This window comes from Mobula birostris, chromosome 11 (genome assembly GCF_030028105.1).
Source record: "Mobula birostris isolate sMobBir1 chromosome 11, sMobBir1.hap1, whole genome shotgun sequence".
NCBI lineage: Eukaryota > Metazoa > Chordata > Chondrichthyes > Myliobatiformes > Myliobatidae > Mobula > Mobula birostris.
The window spans coordinates 76,018,888-76,033,616 of record NC_092380.1 but is presented as its reverse complement, the minus strand read 5'-3'; the positions used below and the strand labels follow the sequence as shown (position 1 = coordinate 76,033,616).

General features: G+C 39.2%; 2 protein-coding genes across 14 annotated transcripts in view; one reads left to right on the top strand and one right to left on the bottom strand.

The window, feature by feature from the left end:
* The window catches only part of stk33 (serine/threonine kinase 33), a 226,891-nt gene that overhangs the window by 63,802 nt on the left and 148,360 nt on the right, over positions 1–14,729 (top strand). For 2 of the 13 annotated variants that reach the window (XM_072272563.1, XM_072272562.1), the window contains exon 1: positions 6,107–7,223. The exons of 5 other annotated variants lie outside the window; for them this stretch is intronic. The gene's annotated coding sequence lies outside the window, so the exon portion shown is untranslated. Of the gene's footprint in view, positions 1–6,103; positions 7,224–9,391; positions 9,495–10,179; positions 10,200–14,729 lie in introns of those variants that run through there. 6 more of the 13 variants (XM_072272552.1, XM_072272551.1, XM_072272556.1 and 3 more) reach the window with 6 other exon arrangements.
* The window catches only part of rpl27a (ribosomal protein L27a), a 462,905-nt gene that overhangs the window by 446,227 nt on the left and 1,949 nt on the right, over positions 1–14,729 (bottom strand). The gene's annotated exons all lie outside the window — the stretch shown is intronic.

Genomic DNA, 14,729 nt, shown 5'->3' with positions numbered 1-14,729 from the left:
AAAGCAGAAGGGGAGGAGTATGCCTTATGATCAACTCCTCTTGACGTACAAATATATCATTGCTGTCCCAATTCTGCTCACCAGACCCAGAATCTCTTGCAGTTAAGTGCCGTCCATTTTACCGACCATGGGAGATTTCCATGATCATTTTGGTAGCGCTATATGTTCCACCTCAGGCCAATGTCAATCAGGCTTTAGATGATCTGAGCAATGGGATCAACATGCACAAAATAGCGCACCCTAACACCTTCACCATCGTTTTGGGGGATTTTAACTTGGCCAGTCTGAAAAAATATCACTGAACAATTACCATCAACAGATCACTTGCAATACCAGAAGAAACAACACACTAGACCATTGTTACACTACCATCGAGAATGCCAACTGTGCTATTGCACGCCCTCATTTTGAGAAGTCTGATCACCTGGCTGTACTTCTACTCCCTGAGTATCGGCAGAGACTGAAGACTGCAGCACCAGTAGTGAGGACCAAGAAGGTATAGACAAGGGAATCACAGGAGCGCCTACAGGACTGCTTTGAGTCAGTGGTCTGGACCGTATTCGGTGATTCGTCTTCGAACTATTGCCAACTTTATTAAAACCTGTGTAGATGAGTGTGTGCCTACAAAGACTTTCTGTGCATTCCCAAACCGAAAGCTGTGGATGAATCAGGAGGTAGGTCGTCTGCTGAAGGCTAGATCTGTGGCATTCAAGGCTGGCAACCCAGGTCTGTACCAGAAAACCAGGTATGATGTGTGGAGGGCTATTTAAAGGGCGAAGAGATAATTTCGAACGAGGTTGGAGGCAACATTGGATGTACGACAACTTTGGCAGGATTTGCAAGACATTACTTCCTACAAAGTGAAACTCAATAGCGTGAATGGCAGTAATGCTTCACAACCAGATGAACTCTACGCCTTCTATGCCCGCTTTGAAAAGGAGAATATAACTACAGCTGTGAAGATTGCCGCTGCACCCAGTAACTCTGTGATCTCTGTATTGGAGGCTAATGTTTGGCTGTCTTTAAAGGGGGTAAACCCTCGTAAGGTGGAAGGCCCCAACAGAGTACCTGGTAAGGCTCTGAAAACTTGTGCCAACTAACTGGTGGGAGTATTCAAGGACATTTTCAACCTCTCATTGCCTTGGGTGAAAGTTCCCACTTGCTTGAAAAAGGCAACAATTATACCAGAGCATAAGAATAATAATGTGAGCTGCCTTAATGACTAATGCCCAATGGTACTCACATCTGCAGTGATGAAATGCTTTGAGAGATTGGTCATGACTAGACCTAACTCCTGCCTCAACAAGGACCTGGACCCACTGCAATTTGCCTTTTGCCACAATAGGTCAATGGCAGACGCAATCTCAATGGCTCTTCACGTGGCCTTAGACCACCTGGACAGTAGAAACACCTATGTCAGGATGCTGTTCATCAACTTGTAGCTCAGCATTTAACACCATCATTTCCACAATCCTGATTGATAAGTTACAGAAGCTGGGCCTCTGTACTTCTCTCTACAATTGGATCCTCAACTTCCTAACTGGAAGACCACAATCTGTGCGGATTGGTGATAATATCTCCTCCTCACTGATGATCAACATTGGTGCACCTCTGGGGTGTGTGCTTAGCCCACTACTCTACTCTCTCTATATGCATGACTGTGTGGCTAGGCATAGCTCAAATACCATCTACAAATTTGCTGATGATACATCCATTGTTGGTAGAATCTCAGGTTGAGACAAGAGGACGTATAGGAGCGAGATATACCAACTAGTGGAGTGGTGTGGCAGCAACAACTTGGCACTCAACACCAGTAAGAAGAAAAAGCTGATTGTGGAGTTCAGGAAGGGTAAGAGGAAGGAACCCATACCAATCCTCATAGAGGGATCAGAAGTGGAAGAGTGAGCAGTTTCAAGTTCCTGGGTATCAAGATCTCTGAGGACCTAACCTGGTCCCAACGTATCGATGCAGCTATAAAGAAGGTAAGACAGCGACTGTACTTCATTAGGGGATTGAAGAGATTTGGTATGTCAACAAAAACACTCAAAATCTTCTATAGATGTACCATGGAGAGCATTTTGACAGGCTGCATCACTGTCTGGTATGGGAGGGCTACTGCACAGGACTTAAAGAAGCTGCAGAGAGTTGTAAATTTAGTCGGCTCCATATTGGGTACTAGCCTACAAAGTACCCAGGACATTTTTAAGGAGCAGTGTTTCAGAAAGGCAGCTTCCGTTATTAAGGACCCCCAGCACCCAGGGCATGCCCTTTTCTCATTGTTACCATCAGGTAGGAGGTACTGAAGCCTGAAGGCACGCACTGAGCGACTCAGGAAGAGCTTCTTCCCCTCTGCCATCTGATTCCTAAATGGACATTGAACTTATGAACACTACCTCACTTTTTAAATACATATTTCTGTTTTTGCATGATTTTTAATCTCTAATATATATATATAGTTATTGATTTGCTTATTTATTTATTTTTCTTCTAGATTATGTATTGAATTGCTGCTGTTAAGTTAATAAATTTCACACATGCCAGTGATAATGAAACTGATTCTGATTCTGATCTGATCAGATCAGATCATGTCTTCTTTGAATAGAGAGATATCACAGATTTTTTCCTTTGAGTGGGTAGGCTGGTTATGTTGATCTGACCCAGGCAATGAAATTATAAAACCTACCCTATATTTCTTGCAGTCTATCTAAATTCTTCTTCCTGCCCGTTACACTGCTGGTATTTAGGGCAGAAATGAAGGCCCTCCATCTTTGTCTGTCTATACTGTCACACACAGATATAGAAGGATTCTTCTTTACAGTTTCCATAACAATTTTGTTGGACCAGACAGAGTTGTTAGCCCTGAGTTGAATCCCCGAACCTGGAGGATTGGTGGACCACTCTTAGTTTGGCCTTTCCGTTTGATCTGTTTGGCATAGGGGACCCTACCAAGAGCCAAAGCACAAGGCCCTGATTCAAGCACGCAAGCCTCCAAGCCCTATGACAAGGTTGTAGTCCACTTGCAGGAGTCTATCTAATGAAGGGGTAAATAGTATTGACTTTGTTGTCCTTTCTGGGGCTTGATCTCTGTGGAATGGTGATGATTATAAGGAGTACTAGGTCAATGGTGGGGCATGATATGATGCAGGTGAGCAGGAGCTATAGTGAATTATGGAAGGGCAGCAGAATTTCTGTTCATCTGTAGTTCAGCTTGAAATCTATTCTGCTATTGCTTCGTAGTGCAGAGACAGAATAGAGAAACATATTGGAAGAGAAAGTACAGTGACCTCCAGTTAGGCTCTTTAAGTGGTGGACTTGATGGATATTTTGGACTCTTATAGTGTATCAGATGTTATTTCTAACCTCTATCTGTCCTTCTTGATTGATATATCTCTTTGAGTAAACTTTGATTCTCTCTTTTCGCCTTCTGCTGTTTCCTCCATGCTGGTAATGGATGTGTGACTCCGATTTTGATGCCATATTATGTAATTTCCTTTTCAGATTATGTACAACATACTTATTCTAGCTACACTAAGTTAGCTGATTTTCCCACAGAGAACTGCTTAGCAAAAGATTGATTGTTCCCTAATGAACTTTTTATAATAATTTTAGCCAATTTTGCTACTCTGTGGGAATTTGGGTAATTAGAATTATGCACAGTGCATATTTAGCTCGAAATCCAATTTTCAGGCATATATGTTTACTTGAAAAATAATTTCTTAAAAATATTAAGGTTGTTACTCAAGATTTATTGCCTTGGGGAGTCTGCTTTGTTAGTTCGCCTCACACCTTGTGCTGCAGAAGATTCAAGAATGTGCTCAAAGCCTGTTTGGTGGATAGGTAGGTTGGTGGTGGTGGTCAGGAAATTGATGCATCTCCACTGGTTCTTGGAAATCCCTGGCCCATGAATGCTCAAAATGGACAAGGAACATTTGGGATGATTTTGAGAAACCCAAGACCACCTGTTGGCTGTAGATTAAGAAAGATCTACATAAACAGAAGCAGTACACAGTCCTTTCGGATATCTCTCACCCAGTAAGAAAAAAAATCAACAAGCTAAAACAAAAACAGAAAATACTAGAAATATTCAACAGGTCAGACACCATTTATTTTGGTTGAGTGATGGTGCAGCAACATTCTTGCACTCAATGTCAGCAAGACCAGGAATTGATTGTGAACTTTAGGAAAGGAAAATCAGGAGAATACACACCTGGTCTCATTAAGGGGTTAGCAGTGGAAAGGGTGAGTCTTTTCAAGTTCCTGGGTGTCACCATCTCTGGTGACCTATCCTGCGTCAAACACATTGATGCAATCATGAAGAAGGTATACCCACAGTTATACTACATTTGGAGTTTGAGGAGATTTGTTATGTTTTCAAAGACTCTAGAAAATTACTCTCGATGTACTGTGGAAAGCATTCTGATTGGTTGCCTCAGCACCTGGTTAAAAGGCTCCAGTGCATAGGATCACAAGCGATTGTGGGTTATAGATTCAGTTAGCTCCATCACAGGCACAAGCTTCACCAGCATCAACGACATTTTCAAAAGGTGATGGCTCAAGATAGTGGCGTCCATCATTAAGGACCCCTGCCACCTAGGACATGCTTTCTTCCAATTAGTATCATGAGGCAGGAGGTACAAGTGCCTGAGGATGCACACACAATGCTTTAGGAGCAGCTTTTTCCCTTCTGCCATCAGACTTCTGAACAGTCCATGAACCCAGATGTCTCACTATTCCTCATTTGCACTATTTATGTATTATTTATTTTGATTTTTAAAAATTTTAACTTTTAGTATTTTTATGTCTTGCACTATACTGCTGCCACAGAGCAACAAATTTCATGACATATGTTAGTTATAATATATCTGATTTTGGTTCTGATCTGTGGAAAGCAAAATGGAGTTAAAGTTTCAGGTAAAGACTGTTGCTTAACGACTCCAGCATCTGTAGAATCTCTTTTGGATGGGAGCATCAGTATTCTTTCATTGTAGGAGTTTGTTATTGTCAACTTTTCCTCTTCATTCACCTCAGAACTGGGCAAAACATCATCTTTGATCATTATGTGGAAAAGAGGAAGGATCTTATGATCATGTCTGAAATTTGAAGACTTTATTCCTCATCTCAGTTTGCTCTCTGTTTACTTTGTGATGTGTGAGCTAGTATTGATCTTCTGCCTTGTTTAAGCTTGAAGTTCATAAGCTACCTGGCGTGCTCTATTAATGTAAGGTATACAATTGCAGTGCTTCAGCTTTCATGTACTTTGTCTGGATTACGCCACTTATAAAGTTGAGGGCAGTTGTTATAGTTGCTCAGTCAAACTGAATTACAGATTCTGTTTGGTATTACAAGTGTACATTTATGTGAGATTTCACTACTAATTAGCTTTCATTATGACCTGGTTAGAAATGCTTAATATTATATTAGGTTTTACGCATTCTGGTAATCTCCAGCTAAAGTATTTGATTGAAATATTTTTCTTTTATATAATCTATTTCATTTACTGCTTAAAAATCTGTTTCTATCTTAAACAATTACACAATATTTCTCATTTGAACACGCCATTTTCTACCTGTAGACTGATGTCTTTACCAAATATGATACTATTTCTTTAAGAACCCTCCCATCAATAGTTTAAACATAAGTGGAGTTAATTTACTGGTTACTAGAATCTACTGGTTATTCTCTTTTGGAATAAGTCTGATAGATTCAATGTCCTTGTTTTGTATTATTTTCTCTTTACCGGTAAACTAGCTTTGAATTAAGCAAATGAATTTGTTGTCATTTGCATGTGTCATTCTTTGCATCACATGAATACCTTGGATGTAGGGCCTCATCAGGTGCTGGATAACACTTGTCCACAAATTTGAAAATCTTCTCTACAACTACCAGTAGATGTGTGAGGCACAACCTTTCACTTTTGAAAGTAAGCTGGCTGCATCATGTGTGATTGAACATGTGCTAATTAAATTCTGTAAAATGCTGTGTACTGTTTTCCGCATTGTAACATTAGCTTTGCTTATCATTGGTTCACTGATTCGTGACCACACCAAGCGTGCAGGAGAGCAGTTTGTTTGCCCAAGGCTGAAATTACTGTCATGGGAAGCAGTCCTTTCTAGTGATTGGAAAAGAATCCTCAAATGTCATCCAGATGCTGTAGAAGCTATAACTGTATTAAAAGCTGTATTTATTGTGCACATGCACCACAGTCTCTTGTTAGTTAGCAGCAAACACTTTAACAGCAGGAGAACTGAAACAGAGATGTTAACAGGATGCATGCTAAAACTGGTATCTGTACTTGTATCTATCTCCTGTTGCTCTTTTTTGCCTTTTTAAGATGGATCTGTTTTCTGTAATCATCTAAAGTTACAATGAATTTTTCATTGCAAAATTTGCAATGAAGCAAGTCCTTGCTTCATTAATTGCACCTTATTTATTCTATTTACATCTGTGTTTTGATAACTTAATCTAATTAAAGGTCTCTGATCTGAATCATAATTTTTAGCTATTCAGTTTTAGTGAAAACGTTAAATAAATGTGATAACATTTAATCCCTGGCAACAAAGCAATACATTAAGGGTAGCTCTTCTGGGTTTTGGAAGTTCCATAATACTCCCGATAAGTATACAGGAATTTCTTAAAGTGGATTACTTGAGCTTTGTGCAAACATTTTCTGCAAAATGGATTAGATCATTTGATTGGACTTCCATGTCAAAATAACTTTTAGAAGATCGACAACTTTGTTGTTGTGCTTATGGTGTTAACAGCATTCAGAAATTTTGAATTTGAGGGGTGTGTTTCTTAAGAAAATATACATTTGGAACATTAACTTTTTTCTATCCAGTTAAGTAAAGGAGTTAAAGAAAATCTTTAACTCAGAAGATGGTGTCTTGCTTTTATGTATTTCAAAAATATTTTAACCAATTATTCTACAAACTTTTGATGTTAGATAGTAACAGTCTGTTACACATTTTAATACTTCTAATTTGCTAGGCTTTCCCAAGGAGATTAATTGCCTGGTAGTTTCCTTATGTCACTGTATATTCAGCATAGATTAAGTATAACCAATTAAATGCACATGCGTGGGAATTCCACCAAACTTCCTTCAAAGTACTATCAGCAGAATAGGAGAAGATCTCGAGAAATTTGATGGGAAACAAAGGACCCCACAGATGGAACTGGAGAATTAACAAAATCCTGTTTCAACTGAATCTACCCACTTATTCTGAGTAAGTAAACAACTTCTTTTTAAACTCTGTCTTGGATTACTTGGAACTATCAAACTATGCGGGGAAAGCAAAGTAGAAGTAGTTTTGCATTGAAATCTAAAATGTGTGTAGTGTCTCTAAATTTTGGAAGGTGCATTTTATTTTTGACTCCCGGATTTAGTTAAGTGGAGACTTTATTTTGGACAGCTCCCTCTTGTGGTAACTCAGCCAGGAAATGCTGATATTCTTCACTGAATACCAAACACCAGAAAATCTGCAGATGCTGGATTACTTTGAATTTCCTTTCATTTGATGACCTTGGCAGTTGTGTTTTCCAGCAGTCTGGAATTCCTTTCTTAAGTTGTGGCCTGAAGGGCTATTCCTGTGCCGTGCTGTTGTATATTCTATGGAATATCTTTGCCCCATTCACATACTTAAAGTGTAAAATTACATTTTGAAATTAATTTTTTGTTACCTAGCCATCTCTTTGATTTACAAACCATTTTTGCTATTTATTTTGGAAGTATTTGTGCTTCATTTTCAATGTTTAATACATCTCAAAACATACTGATTCTAAAGTCTGATCTTCTCTTTTCCCTTTTATTTTTGCTTACATTGCTTGATGTCAAAATGTAATGGCTGTTGACCTACAAGTTTAGGATGGTGGGGATGGTGGTGTGTCTCTACCAAAGGAGATGTAAGGAGCTTCTTCCCTCCGCTAGCCTGCAAGTCACCCTTGGGTAAGGCATCGCACCTGCTTAGACCCCCGATCAGGATCATGTAAAACCATGGGAGCAGGTGGTGGATGGTCATATGAGCAGTAGGTGCATATCACAAGTCCTGGTTATGTGACCACAGACACCAGGCAGACAATTTCTGATGAGTATTGATATGGCTGGGGTCACTAGTCTTGTAAAGACACTGCTTAGAATAAGGCAATGGCAAACCACTTCGGTAGAAAAATTTACCAAGTACAATCATGGTCATGGCACGTGGCATGTAACGAGCAAGTTTAAAGATTGTGATTGTGGATAATTTTGCTGCTGATTTCTGCCTCCAGTCTTTTGGTTTTGGGCTATTAGATTGAATCTTAGCCTAGCCTGTGAATTAATTTTGCTTTTTAAAAAAATAATCTACTTGTCCTGTGAACATTGGTAATACTTTCTTTATAAAGGACTTAAACACTGAAATTTGGAGCTTTCTAGATGTCCATCATGCCAAGTGAGATTCGGTTTGCTTCACATTCCAAGTGCACTGGGAATTCCCCCATCTCTTCATTTGAGGTCTTTGACTCCATAGAAATTTCATAGTAATGATTAAAGAGGAGAGGCCAGTATAGTGGACAGATGAATAGTATTGCAAGCAGATGACTGGGGGGGAGGAGTGGTGGAAAATAAGCAAAAACGACAAGGAACCAGTAAAAACACGAGTTGCACAGGGCAGCAGCATGAACTGTAGAATAAATAAAATCCTGTTTCTACTGAGTAGATAAATGGGCAATTAATTTTAGTACATTTTTTCTTGAATTAATGTTGATCTTTAGGAAAACAATATAGAGAAAACTTAATTGCTGTGTGAATCACTTCCTGTCCTTACTTTTCTTTATCCAATTTCTATTTTACAATAGTTCTGCAAATTCAGCAGTTTGTTGTCTGTCCCCATCAATCTATCTTGATTTCCCAGTGTCTCTCTCCCTCTCACATTTAGTATTTGTGGTGGATAATTCCAATACAATTATCTTTACAAGGCTGATTTAGACACTTTTTAAATTACTTATTAGGCATAACGGTAATAATGTGTCTAGATTTTCCTTTTCCTATTATAGTCTAGTACTTAAAAACAATTTGGAGAAATTCGTGATACCAAAGGACAAGTCATTAAATATTTTTGCCTGTAATGGATAAAATAATGTGCTTTACTGTATTTTCACTCATTGAGATCTGAGTGTGTTTTTTCTCCCCAATTTGTATGAAACATGATTGTAGTTGTTTTATGTGAGCAGTAATCTAGAGGTCTGGATTTTGACCTAGCGGAATGACTTCCAACAACATCAAGGCTGCTAAGGAATTTAAATTCAATGAATCAAATAAAAATTGAATAAAAAAAATAAAAAAACTTGAATTTTTATTGGTTGCTATGAACTATTAAGATTGTTGTAAAGCCTATCTATTTAATTTATATGCCTTCAGCGAAGAAGATGTCCTATCCTTGCTCAAATTAATCTACATGTGAGCCACAGCAATCCAGTTGAGTCGTAACTACCTTTTAATCAAGCAAGCTAAGAACAATTGGGTATGAACAATAATAAACCTTACTTCTGAAGCCACAAACTACAAATGGGGAAAAAGTATTTGAATTATGGTTAATTTGTGTTTGCATTTTATAATTATATAGCTGCATTGAAATTTTAAAAATCCAACTGTTAATAAGCAATGTGTTTAATTATTAACATCCCTCTGTGTGGTTGATTCAGTCTATTTAATTTTATTGTTAGCCTTTTAGGGTTTAACATCTCATTTACTAGTCAACCTTCTTGTAAGCTTCTTAAGCCAACCTGGTTAATCTTTTCTTCTGTTGCTTTTAATGCTGAATTTTCGAGGAGTAAGAAAACAGGGATGACATAAACTACATGGCATTATATTGCTGAAACTCAGCTAGAGTTTTTAATTGCAAACAGGTCTTTGCATTTAAATGAAAAAGGAGCCCAAGACGTGAACTTTATTAAGAGAGGAAAATTATATACATGCAAATAAATTACGTTAGGTCCAAGATACTAATCCAACTATGATCTAGTCCCGTAGTGTTCTAGTGGTCACGTTGTTCAGTGATTTTGGTTGTTTATTGATTTGTTGTGAAGGGGCGATCAAATTGGCTGAAGACTATCTTCCATAATGGTACACATCTCAGGGGGAAGCTCTGTTGTATCATCCACTTGGCAATTCTGGCTGAACTTGGATTATTTGGGAGATTTTTGGAGCTACTTCATCTTCCTTTTATGTATTTATTCACTATCATCTATGACAACATATGACAGAGTTGCAAGCCTGTGATCTGATGCTTTGGTTGTGCTATTGTGATACGAGGTGCATAAGTTATGTGGGAGGAGAATGCATTTAGAAAGAACCATACTTGTTGGGTAAAACAGTGGTAGACTTGACTCCAGTGCATAGTTTTGCACATTTACTTTGGGGGAAAACAATCAGAATATTTTCTTAAATAGCGAATTTGAGAGAAATGTGAAACTTGGGTGTTAAAAGTACAGAAGTCATTGCAAGTTGGTGTAGAGTTACATGCTTCTTTGTCATATAGGTTATCAGCTAATTTAGAACAAAGACTAATAAACAGAGCAAGTTACAAATCTGCTATAATCACGTTAAAGGTAAAAAGGAGCTGAGTGACCTTTTCCTGTTTGTATGGTGCTATCTGAATGAGTTGCAATCGAGGCAGACTCTGCCTCATTTATGCCAGTACTGATGCTGAAAATAACATTATCATAAGTAGATGAATATCATTAAATTTAATAAATGTAGGTAAATATGTTGCTAGTTATAGGTTTGGATGGAATTTATATTGCTCTAATTTTTACTATAATCTGAAACCCATGAGTGTTTAATAATATTCCTAATATACTCCTACATATTTTTATATGTTTTTGTGTAAACATGTCTGGCACGTGGTAGATTTAGACCAGAATATATTGCTGTTTATTTTAGATGCTGTCAAGTAAATTCCAAATAATTATCTTTGAAACATTATTTTTGAACAAAGACAGACACCACAATTCAGAATTATGTTCAAATTATTATGGTTTGATTTCATTGCATTTTCTATTTGTATTCTTTTCAGTACTAATCTATTACAATGATTTTAGATTTTTAGCTTGTTGATTAGAATTTCATCAAAAGTTTATTAACTTTTGTTGATCATCTGTAATGATATTGTTCTATTTTATAGCATCATATTTCTTTGTGACTTAGAAAACAATTCCTCGATAGAAGGAATTCCTATTGGAGTTGCAGGTTCATATTTCATAATTTTTTTGGAATGACATAGATTTTTACATGCCTTATTTTCTAGTGTAGCTTTTTTCAAAGTACTGTATCATGCTCCATATTTCTAGTTAGCCAATTAAAACATGCACATACGGCTTTAAACAGGATGCAAAATTTAAATCTGAAGGATTCTTTCTGAGGTTTTAAAAAAAACAGAAAGGCATGAAACATAGGTTTAAATCAGTAAATGGCAATTGAATATATATATATATATATATATATATTATAAAGAACTGATGCACCAATTGACCAGCCTTTGACTTCCAGAAAGGACACTGGAGGCTTAAAACAGTTATTAAAATTTTTCTATAATAATGTGAATGGTGCTTCATATTTTCTTTTTGGATGACTGACATTATCCACTGACCTCTTTTACAAGCCTACTGACTCCTACATTTACCTTTACTACATTTCTTCCCAGCATGTCACTTGCAAGTATGCTATTTCCTTTTTTCAGTCCCTCTGCCTCCAATCCATCGGTTTTCATGATGAGACTTTCCATTCCAGGGCACTTGAGATGTCCTCTTTTTCAGAAAATGAAGTTTCCCATCCACTGTTACTAAAACACTCTTCACTATTATTATCTCCATTTCTCCCCACATACATCCTCACTCCAACCCACCACCCTGACGCAATAGGCATAGGGTTCCTTTTGTTCTCACCTACCATCCTCAAGTCTCTGCATCCAACCTCCTGTTCTCTGCAATTTCCATCATCTCCAGTAGAATCCCAGCAGTGACCACATCCTCCCCTCCACTCCTTACTGATCCCCTCTAGCCACTTATGTTTGCAACAGTGCTACGTGTCCTCCCTCACCACTGTTCAGGTCCTTAAACCGTCTTTCTAGGGAAGGCAACCTGTCACTTGTGAATCCATTGGGGTGGTTTATTGTGTCTATTGCTCCCAGATTGGCTTCCTATACTAGTTAGGTCCAATGCAGATTGGTGGATCGCTTCATTGAGCACCTCCGTTTGTCCATCATAACAGCCAGGATCTGCTATTTGACAGCTATTTTAATTCCACTTCCCATTCCCACACCGATAAGTCTATGACTTTTCCCTACTGCCACATAGAGGCCAGATGCTGATTGGAGGAGCAACATCTCATATTCCCTTATTACTTTGGCCCCTTTGCCCCTTTCCTTCCCCTCCTGATGCCACAAATTGCTGGCTGGCACCTGCATTTCTTCCTCCTGATTTCCCATCTCCTTTATTCCATGGTTTACTGTCCTCCCCTATAAGATTCCTTTGGTTTTAACCCTTTTGCCTTTTCCACTTATCACCTCCCAGCTCTCATGTCATTCCCTTTTTCCCCTCCCCCACCTTCATATTTTCTCCCTTTCATCTGGATTCACCTGTTTTCTGCTAACTAGTGCTCCTTCCCCCATCCAATCAATTTATTCAGACTTCGGCTATGTTCCTTTACAGCCTTGAAGGGTTTTAGCCCACAGCAGTGATTGTCCATTTCCCTTCAAGGGCCTCTGCCCCTTCCCCCTACAGTCCTGACGAAGGGTTCCGGCCCAAAACGTCGACCGATCTTTTCCATGGATGCTGCCCGACCTGCTGAGTTCCTCCAGCATGTTGTGAGTGTTGCTTTGACCCCAGCGTCTGCAGATTATTTTGTGTAGACCATAAGACAAAGGAGCAGAAGTCGGCGTCTTCGGCCCATCGAGTCTGCTCCACCATTTTATCATGAGCTGATCCATTCTCCCATTTAGTCCCACTCCCCTGCCTTCTCACCATAACCTTTGATGCCCTGGCTACTCAGATACCTATCAATCTCTGTCTTAAATACACCCAATGACTTGGCTTCCACTGCTGCCCGTGGCAACAAATTCCACAGATTCACCACCCTCTGGCTAAAAAAATTTCTTTGCATCTCTGTACTGAATGGGTGCCCTTCAATCCTTAAGTCATGCTCTCTCGTACTAGACTCTCCCATCATGGGAAACAACTTTGCCATATCCACTCTGTCCATGCCTTTCAACACTCAAAATGTTTCTATGAGATCCTCCCTCATTCTTCTAAACTCCAAGGAATACAGTCCAAGAGCAGACAAACGTTCCTCATGTTAACCCTCTCATTCCCAGAATCATTCTAGTGAATCTTCTCTGTACCCTCTCCAATGTCAGCACATCCTTTCTTAAATAAGGAGCCCCAAGCTGCCCACAGTACTTCAAGTGAGGTTTTAGAAAGACTGGATGAACTGGGCTTGTACTCGTTGGAATTTAGAAGATTGAGGGGGGATCTGATTGAAACGTATAAGATCCTAAAGGGATTGGACAGGCTAGATGCAGGAAGATTGTTCCCGATGTTGGGGTAGTCCAGAACGAGGGGCCACAGTTTGAGGATAGAGGGGAAGCCTTTTAGGACCGAGATTAGGAAAAACTTCTTCACACAGAGAGTGGTGAATCTGTGGAATTCTCTGCCACAGGAAAAAGTTGAGGCCAGTTCATTGGCTGTATTTAAGAGGGAGTTAGATATGGCCCTTGTGGCTACGGGGGTCAGGGGGTATGGAGTGAAGGCTGGGGTGGGGTTCTGAGTTGGATAATCAGCCATGATCATAATAAATGGCGGTGCAGGCTCGAAGGGCCGAATGGCCTACTCCTGTACCTATTTTCTATGTTTCTATGTTTCTTACCAGTGCCTTATAGAGCCTCAACATCACATCCCTGCTCTTATACTGTATTCCTCTAGAAATGAATGCCAACATTGCATTTGCCTTCTTCACAACCGACTCAACCTGGAGGTTAACCTTAAGGCTATCCTGCACGAGGACTCCCAAGTCCCATTGCATCTCAGAACTTTGAATTCTCTCCCCATTTAAATAATAGTCTACCCATTTATTTCTGCTGCCAAAGTGCATAACCATACACTTTCCAACATTATATTTCATTTACCACTTCTTTGCCCATTATTCCAATCTATCCAATCTCTCTGCAGACTCTCTGTTTCCTCAGCACTACCGGCCCCTCCACCTATCTTTGTATCACCAGCAAACTTAGCTACAAGGCCATCTATTCCATAATCCAAATCGTTGATGTACAATATAAAAAGAAGCGGCCCCAACACGGACCCCTGTAGAACACCACTGGTAACCGGCAGCCAACCAGAATGGGATCCTTTTATTCCCACTCCCTGTTTCCTGCCAATCAGCCAACACTCTATCCACATATGTAACTTTCCCGTAATTCCATGGGCTCTTATCTTGTTTAGCAGCCTCATGTGTGGCACCTTGTCAAAGGGCTTCTGAAAATCCAAATATACAACATCCACTGCATCTCCCTTGTCTAGCCTACTTGTAATTTCCTCAAAAAATTGTAGTAGGTTTGTCAGGCAGGATTTTCCTTTAAGGAAACCATGCTGAGTTCAGCCTATCTTATATGCCTCCAGGTACTCCATAACCTCATCCTTGACAATTAACTCCAACAACTTCCCAACCACTGATGTCAAACTAACAAGTCTATAATTTCCTT